This window comes from Aricia agestis, chromosome 16 (genome assembly GCF_905147365.1).
Source record: "Aricia agestis chromosome 16, ilAriAges1.1, whole genome shotgun sequence".
NCBI lineage: Eukaryota > Metazoa > Arthropoda > Insecta > Lepidoptera > Lycaenidae > Aricia > Aricia agestis.
The window spans coordinates 6,328,643-6,338,319 of NC_056421.1; the positions used below are offsets into that span (position 1 = coordinate 6,328,643).

The 9,677-nt window shown below is 36.0% G+C and overlaps 1 long non-coding RNA gene across 1 annotated transcript; it reads right to left on the minus strand.

Annotated features, from left to right (window-relative positions):
* Positions 1 to 235: 235 nt before the first annotated feature.
* On the minus strand, positions 236 to 8,924 carry LOC121734870. Its single transcript, XR_006036793.1, has 3 exons — positions 8,880 to 8,924; positions 6,197 to 6,199; positions 236 to 247 (listed from the first exon to the last, which is right to left on the minus strand). It is a non-coding gene; the product is annotated as an uncharacterized LOC121734870 (long non-coding RNA).
* Positions 8,925 to 9,677: the final 753 nt, after the last annotated feature.

A 9,677-nucleotide genomic window follows, 5' to 3' on the forward strand; every position in this document is an offset into this window, starting at 1 on the left:
ACCTTCTAAAGTGTAATTTGAGGGAGATACAATCGATTTTTAAATGACACGGCTCACGTGTCATACGCCACACGTTAAAAACATGTATGACACGGCTACCGTGTCATCCGCACTGAATCGGTTAGTAAAATAATAATTCTGAATACAGCCCTGGATATTTGTTACGTTTCAAATAGTTAACATAGATGACGACAGATGGCGGTTTATAAGTAGTATAATAATAAAAGCTATATAACTACGGTTTTAGCTATTAAATGTGTTTAAGACTAAGTTAATAACAGTTACCAGTATTCAAGTATGATTATTCCAATAAACTTATGCAAAATTATACGCATTTACGTCTGCATTATCTTTCAAAGGTTTGGCCATCTAGTGTCAAGTAGTATAATTAACGCTGAAATCTGAAATGTTCTAGAACTTTTATATTTAAATTACATTTAAAATTATTTACAGATACGATGTGATGTTATTTATATTATCAGAACGTCTGTCTGAGTAACTTTGACATTGTAAAACACAATACTTCATCCTTTCGTTGTTAAAAACGTAGAAAACACCAATTTATTGGGAGTTTCGTTACGTGTGCACCTGACAAACGCCGAAAATGTACTGACTTAAGCCCCGCCCACAATGATGACGTCAGGACCTAGTTGAAAATCACAGTGCACAGAAGCTTAGGCCAGCTCCTCTTCGTATGAGTTCCGTGGTTCAGACCCTGATATTACATGGAAATATTACATTAATACGGGTCGAATAACCACCTTTTTAGGGTTCCGTAGCCAAATGGCAAAAACGGAACCCTTATAGATTCGTCATGTCTGTCTGTCTGTCCGTCCGTATGTCACAGCCACTTTTCTCCAAAACTATAAGAGCTATACTATTGAAACTTGGTAAGTAGATGTAGTCTGTGAACCGCATTAAGATTTTGATACAAAAATGGAAAAATTATTAAAAATTTCAGGGGTCGCCATAGGTACAACTGAAACAAAAAAAAAATTTTTTTCATCTAACCTATGCGTGTGGGGTATTTATGAATAGGTCTTCAAAAATCATATTGAGGTTTCTAATATCATTTTTTTTAACCTGAATAGTACCTATGCGAGAGAGACTCTTCCAAAGTGGTAAAATGTGTCCCTCTAACTTCTAAAGTAGGGGCATGACAATTCTAAAAAAAATATATGACGTACATTACTATAAAAACTACCATAGAACTACCAACGAAAATTGGTTTGAACGAGATCTAGCAAGTAGTTTTTTTTATACGTCATAAATGATAAACCTTAATTTAACTTTCATTAAATCAACTGAATAATAAAAATAAATCAAAAATCTTTTGATTTCCTAGGAATAAACCTTATTGTTGCTGCCGAACCCTACATGGGCGGGTCTAACTCGCACTTGGCCGGTTTTTTTAAAGTTGGTTAAAAATAACCATGTCATTACAAAAGTAATTAGACAGACAAAGATGCAAAGAAAATGTCGCAGGTGGGCATTGGGCATGCCTCCGCATATGTACGTACTGCGAGTCTATCATGGGCGTACCCAGGTTCTGGGCCAGGGGGGAGCAAATTACTCAGGTTCCGGTGCCAGGGGGGGGGCAAATCACCCAGGTTCTGGGCCAGGGGGGGGGGCAAATCAGATTTTTCATAAGCTAGGTGTTTATAAAGAATAAAAAATTAATAATTTTTAGTTGTAAAAAAATTTTGTATTGCAAACAAATGGCAAAAATTCGTTCTTAATTTTTAATTTTTACAGATAAAAGTACTAGATAATATACTTAGTAGGAACGTCAATATAATATAATTATACAAAATAAAAATACGGTGGAGTTATGATCTACAAATTACAATACTGTATGATAGACGATAGTATTACGGTTGTTGTTGCGCTAATGCTAAGGTAATTCTATCGAACATATTTTGGACTTGGTTTGCGTCACTTGTTAGCAATGATCAACCACTTGCATAATATGTTAATATTATTTCTCAAATTGTAAAAACATGTATTCAAAATGTTGCGAGAAAAAGTTGTACGGTCCGTCGTCGACGAGCGCCTGAGCGCGACTGAAGGCCTTTGCGCCTGCAATTTTATAGTTTTTTGATCGTCGTGATTTTATACATTATTCAATCGAGTCAAAAAAACGAAAATCCCTTGATATATACTGTGTCTTTCATTCAGTACAAAAATTATCTGAAAATTCCAAATAATTTGGTCATAGTAAGGCAATTTCGTGAAAAGAAGAGGTAACTTTGGGATTTTTTTCTATCGAGTGAAGTTCAAGATATTGTGTAATGGAATAGGAATTCCACTGTGTTACATCCTTAACCAACACGTATATTTTTTTCAGAATTTAAATTACTATATTTTATGTATCCTTTCACTTTTAAATCTTGAAAATCGTCCGTTTCTCGAACTAGACCCCCTTAAGAGGATTCCACACCGCCCTTTTTTCCATACAAACGTTGTCCCCTGTTTCCTCCCTGGATAATACTAGTAGAGTTATAATTTTTTTCCTGAATATCTACGGCCACTAATACAATGTCCCTATGTTTTCTTTTTTTTTCATAATTTAATTATTAAATAAGTAATGAACGTTCAAAAACCCAAAAAAATGGGTAGATTTTCCACTGTGTTCAAACGTCCAGAAAACAGATTTGGCTAGATTATACAAAAAAAGAAAAACATAGGAACACAGCTCAAGCCTTTTTTTAATCTTTAATGAAAAAAGTACTTAAATCGGTTAAGTTTTGGAGAAGGAATCAGGGGACAACGAATCGTTGATTTTCTGGATTTTCTGCAGTTGTCTCTATCGCGTTCTGCGGTATAGGCTTGAGGTAAGGGAGACAGCTATAGATATTACACGTACTTTTTTTTTCATTTCTCTAGCCCCTGTTGTATCCTCTTAACTGGCGCAAAGCATTCGTGCGCGCGAAAACCTTAAGAGGATACACCAGGGGCGAGAGAAATTGAAAATAGGTATTTGAAAATGTATTGTTGTCTCACCAATCTCAAGTCTCCCACCGCAGAGCGCGATAGAGACAACACAACAAAAGTTCTAATAAAAGAACAGAAAATCTTCGATTCGTTGTCCGCTGATTCCTTCTCCAAAACTTAACCGATTTAATTACTTTTTCTTTAAGAATTAAAGGAAGGCTTGAGCTGTGTTCCTATGTTTTATATTTTTTGTATATTTCAGCCAGTTTTGTTTTCTGGATGTTTGAACACAGAGGAAAATCTGGCCATTTTTTTTTGGGTTTTTGGACGTTCTTATCTTTTTTAATAATAAAATTATGAAAAAAAGCAAAACATAGGGACATGCTAATGGTGGCCATAGATTTTAAGGAAAAAATCATAACTCTACCGGCATTATCCAGGGAGGAAAGAGGGGACAACGTTTGTATGGAAAAACGGCGGTGTGGACTCCTCTTAAAATATTTTTTAACTTGTGAGAGGTCGTGAACAGACAGTGTGACAGTGTTATTAGTAGGTACCTATGCTGGACGTTATATTATCGATAGGCATAGAATAATCTACTTAGGAAGTATAATATTATGTATTTCAAAAAGGGTTCGAAGTATACCTAGGTAACTACTTCACGCAAGTCACAGGCAAAAGATAATATACAATAAAATACTCCAATTTATTATTGTTCGAACCTTAATAATTTTAAATTCCTATTTGGATCTTAAAATCTTATATAGCGATAAACCTCAACTGATTTATTTATTAATAAATTTATCAATGTCTGGAGAGCATGATGGTCGGCCAAGAACACAGGCATGGCACTCAGTTTGCGGTGAGTGACGTCACAGCCTGGCAACAATGCTGCGACGTCCCAAGTGCGGCATTGCTAGTAAATTGCTTAAATCAATATCGTTCCGCACATCGCTCGTAGAATCATATTAATCTTAACGTTTAACTACTATTATTATTAAAATAGTTTAAGTATTTATTAAGATGCTAACAATAGCGTGGATACCGTACATTTTCCGGGATGAAAAGTATCTCAATACCAAAGTTCAGCAAAACCGATAAGCTTTGTCCACACTGTGCCTTTTTTTTGTTCCTCAAGGGCATGCGTTATAGCACAAACAACATCGCACGTGAGGCATGCCCGCGACGCCATGACACATTTTCTTTCCAACGCGGGTAGATTTTGGCACATTCAATTATTGAATATGCCAAACGAAAGTTGAATAAAACGATGATGACGAAAATTGAAGATGAAATTGCATAGTGTGGACATAGCTATTGAGCGCAATTCGATACAGTTTAATTATATTAACGCCTCCGTGGTCTAGTGGTATAGAGCGCGGCTCTTGACTCGGAGGTCGTGGGTTCGATTCCCGCGTTGGAAACATGTTATTTCCAAGTTTGGTTAGGACAATGCAGGCTGATCACCTGATTGTCTGACAAGTAAGATGATCCATGCGTCGGATGGGCATGTAAAAAGTCGGTCCTGCGCCTGATCTCTCGCCAGTCGTGTCGGTCGTCCGTCCCACTGGGTTATGAGAGTAAAGGAATAGTGAGTGCTCTTGTGCACTGCGCACACACTTGGTCACTATAAAAATTACTCCTGCGTAGCTGGCCTGGTTTCAATGAAACCGGCCACCGTCACCGAAACCGGTGTGGGAGCTATTATTATTATTATTATACAGTTTCATATTCATCACATTAGTAATAATTAGTAATTAGTATGGTTGAATAGCTATGTCCACACTGTGCCTTTTTTTGTTCATCAAGGGCATGCGTTATAGCACAGTCAACAGCGCACGTGAGGCATGCCCGCGACGCATGCGCTCTGACCGTATCCAAAACTTTCGCTTTGTACTTTTTTCTGGAATTTCTTATGACCAAATAAGTCGCACATATTCCACCCAGTAAAATATTCTCGTCGAGCATGTTACAATAATCTGATAGACTCTGCAACTGAACAAAAATGACAATGTTGGCGTTGTGTTCGTTGACGCATACAATTATTGAATGCGCCAAAACGAAAGTTGAATGAAAGAAGATGATTAAAATTGAAGATGAAAGTGTGTAGTGTAGACCTAGGCTTTTTGGGAAGTTTTGTCGCTCTTAATATTACTAATTAATAGTAGGTCATTATACAGTAAGCAACAAAGACAACATTTTCGGATAATCATTACATGAATTTATTTTAAAACAAAAGTTGCCTTGACTACTATAGTTTGTGCGTTTTAGATATTATCTATTCTGTGGTTTTAGGATGATATGGGTGACACTTCTCATATTCCTTGCTACGGATTTTTTTTACAAGGAAACAAAAAAAGTCAAAATGTAATAAATTATATTCCATCTACAAAAACAAATGTTTCCTATAATTGTAAATGAAAAAAAATGAAAAGTTGCTAAATGCTAACTTATTAATATAAAATTATAAATATTTACTGTGAAAATTATTGTTACGAAAATATTTGAAAAATGTCAGATGCATGAAACAGAACTTATGCCAATAGAGATTGACACTGTTGAATCGAAATCAAATCGATAAAAAGGGCGGCCATTTTAAATCGCCGCCGCCACTCTGAAACATCAGTACGAAATCGATAATTTCGATTGCAATTCCTTTACGAAGTGATTCGATATTTTTAAATTATCGATTAATTTTTTAGGTAACTTCCCTACTATTGTCAATTATAATGTGTCACCCATATTATCTTAAGCAGCCTCTACACGTTGGCCGTGTTTGCCGAACAGACTTGAGGACGGTGCTTTACTAAAAAAAGAGATTGAATTATTTGCGTCTTTCTTTCTGGTATAGCGCCGTCCCCTTCTGTTCGGCAAACACGGCCAACGTGTAGAGGCTGCTTTAGAACGCACAAACTATAATTATTATTATTGTGAAGTCTGACTTGACTGTACTAAATTTTAGTCTTAACTCAATATTTAGTACAGTCACGTCAGACTAAAGTCTTTTATACATGGTGTAACAAAAATAAGTGATAATACTTTAGGGTGTGTACGTGTTCCTTGAAGAGAGTTCACTGTAAAAGTAGCAGCGCTGAAAGATCAAATTTTTTTTTCACTTTTGGGAAACTCGTGACGCTCGGGCCCTTGCCCATACAAAAGTGAAAAATTTTTTTTCGTCTTTCAGAGCTGCTACTTTCACAACTCTATACAAGGAACACGTACACACTCTAAAGTATTATCATTTATCACTTATTTTTGTTACACACTGTATATTTTCGTAGTACGAACGAATCTAGCTTAGTTCCTAACTCAGCACAAATCTACTGATTTTAGTAAGTTGTTTAATACTTACATAAAACATTTTCAAAACAAGAAATACAATCAATAGCTCCACAGCTTGTATCTAAGCTTTACGTGTTTTCTAGAGCGTTTGGTATGAGTAATTAAACTTTACCGAACAAAGCTAGTCGTTCACAAGGGGATATATCATAAACAACAGAGCTCAGTCACAGTATATATGTCAGACAGTAGAGTAACTCATTCGAGTTATCGAAATCAAACTCGCTGAATATAGTGTGCATCACGTGCAGCATGGTACTTACGTTGCTTTGAAACTTACATTTATCTAGCTTCAGTCACGAAATATAACCCAGTATTATACTAGTCAGTGCTCACCACGCCATGTATCCGGCGTCATTTAATGTGCCACCATGTTATTATACTGATAATAATAAGCTCCCACACCGGTTTCGGTGACGGTGGCTCGTTTCATTGAAGCCAGGCCGGCTACGCAGGAGTAATTTTATAGTGCCCAAGTTTGTGCGCAGTACGCAAGAGCACTCTCTATTCTTTTACTCTCATAACCCAGTGGGACGGAAGACCGACACGACCGGCGAGAGATCAGGCGCAGGACCGACTTTTTACAAGCTCATCCGACGCATGGATCATCTTACTTGTCAGACAATCAGGTGATCAGCCTGCTTTGTCCTAATCAAACTTGAAAATAACATGTTTCCAACGCGGGAATCGAACTCACGACCTCCGAGTCAAGAGCCGCGCTCTATACCACTAGACCACGGAGGCGTTGATTGATTAAATACTTCATACTGATGACACAATAATGACACCCCGACAAAGTCATAACGTACGTCAATGCATTAGCAATATTTCGAAACGAAAAATAATAATTGTCAGTAGACTGAGTTATATTTCGGAACTTGCCCTTAAAATCACGCTTCTGTGTGTGCCCACTGCCCATCCGATTCGCACTATGTACCTAGTATCTTCATATTCATTGTCTACTGCAAAGGTTCCCAAACTTTAAGAACAAATTATACTATTTTAGCGCCCTCACTGTTTCAATTTAAAATGCATCCTGATGAAATTAATCACCCCCAAACCTTTTCACAAGGCCCCCCATTTTTTTTCTGGGTCCCACAGCGTCCCACTTCAGACTTCAGCGCCCACAAGAGGCGTTGTCGCCCACTTTAGGAAAGGCTGATCTACTGTTTACTACATATTTATTCTGTGGCTCAATCGTATTGCAACATAAATCCAGTGACTTTACGATACTTGTGGCCGATAAACCTTCAGTTTAACATTTGACTAATTTTAATTGTGGACTGTTTTTACGCTTAATAGCTCTTATATTTTTAACTCATATAATTTACAATATTATGCCAATGGTTCGTAAACAAGGGTTAATACCACTTTGCAGTCTGATTTGGGTTTATCTGGTTTAATGAGAGCCTTTTCGATATTTCCACGAAACGCTTTTATGTTATAATTATTTTATGCTTGTTGATTTTGATTGTAGTTATTAAGTTATTTACTTAACGTATTACTTTGTGATTTACACCTGCTTCTTTTCGGTATAATTAAGTAATAATGGAATTATCGTATCACGATTAGTTATTTGAATTTCGGTTATTGTCGATTATAAAAAGTTAAAAGAAGCTTCGTTCAGGAAGATGAGGACGGGGGAGGAAGACATAGAGAACTCAGGTATGTCTTCCTCCCCCGTCCTCATCTTCCTGAACGAAGCAAATGTAGGGAATGCAATCTTGATCTTGCAAGATCAAGATTCCACCAAGATCTTGAGTGATTTTCCAAGATCCAATTTTGAAAGCCATCAATCCTGAATTTCGAAATCCTGTTGTCGATTTTGACAAAATAGTCCAAGATTTTAACAAGATTTCGAGATTTTCAGATTGTTCATACCTGCGCGGCAAAGCGCGAACCATAGATTAGGGTATATAAAGTAGACAGATAAGCGTCTTAGAACATTTGATCTATATCCTGTGGTTTGATCTATCGCCATCTGCAGCTATAGTTAAAACAAGTAAACTTCACAGGTGCGTATGTGTATGTGTTAGCGTTTGTATGTGTGTATATTGCGTGTATAGAATAGGATAAGGTTCAGGCCGCAGCACAGACTATCCGTGACGCACTTTTTAGTCCGTGGAAATAGAACCTATGCAATTTCCAAATTATATGCAGTAACGCACACATCTGCGCTGCGCGTCGTGTGCATTACTGCATATAATTAGTCTGTCGTCTGCGCTCCGCCTTAACTTGTCAGATTTTTATGTTTCAAAAAACTTGAATTTGTAAAAACTGAGTTTGTTATGTTTAGTTCATATAACAATACCCAATTTTCTCAAAAACAAATTCTTTGAAACATTACATAATACACTCGTATTACTTAATATTAATAATACTGGTTACTATCAATTTTCAGCAAAAAAAAACGCATTTTTTTCAATTATTCTGCTCAATCTCGAAAATCCCGAAAATCTTGATTCGAGACCAAGATCTCGACCCGAATCTCAACAAGATCTCGAACTGACCAATCTTGATTCAGAAAAAGGACGTCAAGATCTTGAGTAGTCGCACTTGGTTCAAGATTGCATTCCCTACTCGGATGCTGCTTTACGGTTAAAGACTTTATTTCTCAAAAAGAATTACAATAATTCACTTACTTGAGAACATTGACTAATAATAAGCAAACTTATTCTAGCGCAAAACACAGCTTAAATATATAACATAAATAAATAATAACTTGCAGTAGAAAAATGAGCGTAACTTATACTTACAGAACTTAAGTATTATAATTTGAACCTTATTTGAACAAATCTTTCTGCAACATATTTGGCCAAAGAAATTCGTTTAACACACGGCACATCACACACCGGCCGCCTTAAACTACTCGTACACTGCACAACAACCTATGTACATTTTGGTACCTACTTCTGTTATACATTTTCATAAACTTATAATTATAAATTACATTTTTATATCTTTAGAGAACACAACAAAGTCCAAATTGTCTCAATACAAGTTTATAACTGTTAATTACAATCATAATTTTTTGTATTCAAAAGTGTAGGGTACATAAAAATATTCTCTATTCATCGAGCTCTGTGTTATCTAAGGCTCGCGCACACTGTCAAGATATAATATAATATGAAGAAGATATATTATGGTTATTTTGATTCATTATTGATGCTAATTTTGAACTGTAATTTAAAAAAATAACATAAAATGGATAGCAGAATGTGTTTCTCTAACTAAACTCGAGAACGGCTGAATTGATTTCGATATTTAATTTTTAATTCTTGTTATAATTTAAACCTTAATATCTAAGACAAGACAACACTTGTTGGACACATCAGTACAATACAATTTATACAAACTTATAAAATATTATGTTTAGAATCTTAGGTAATTGTGGTATTTTCTAA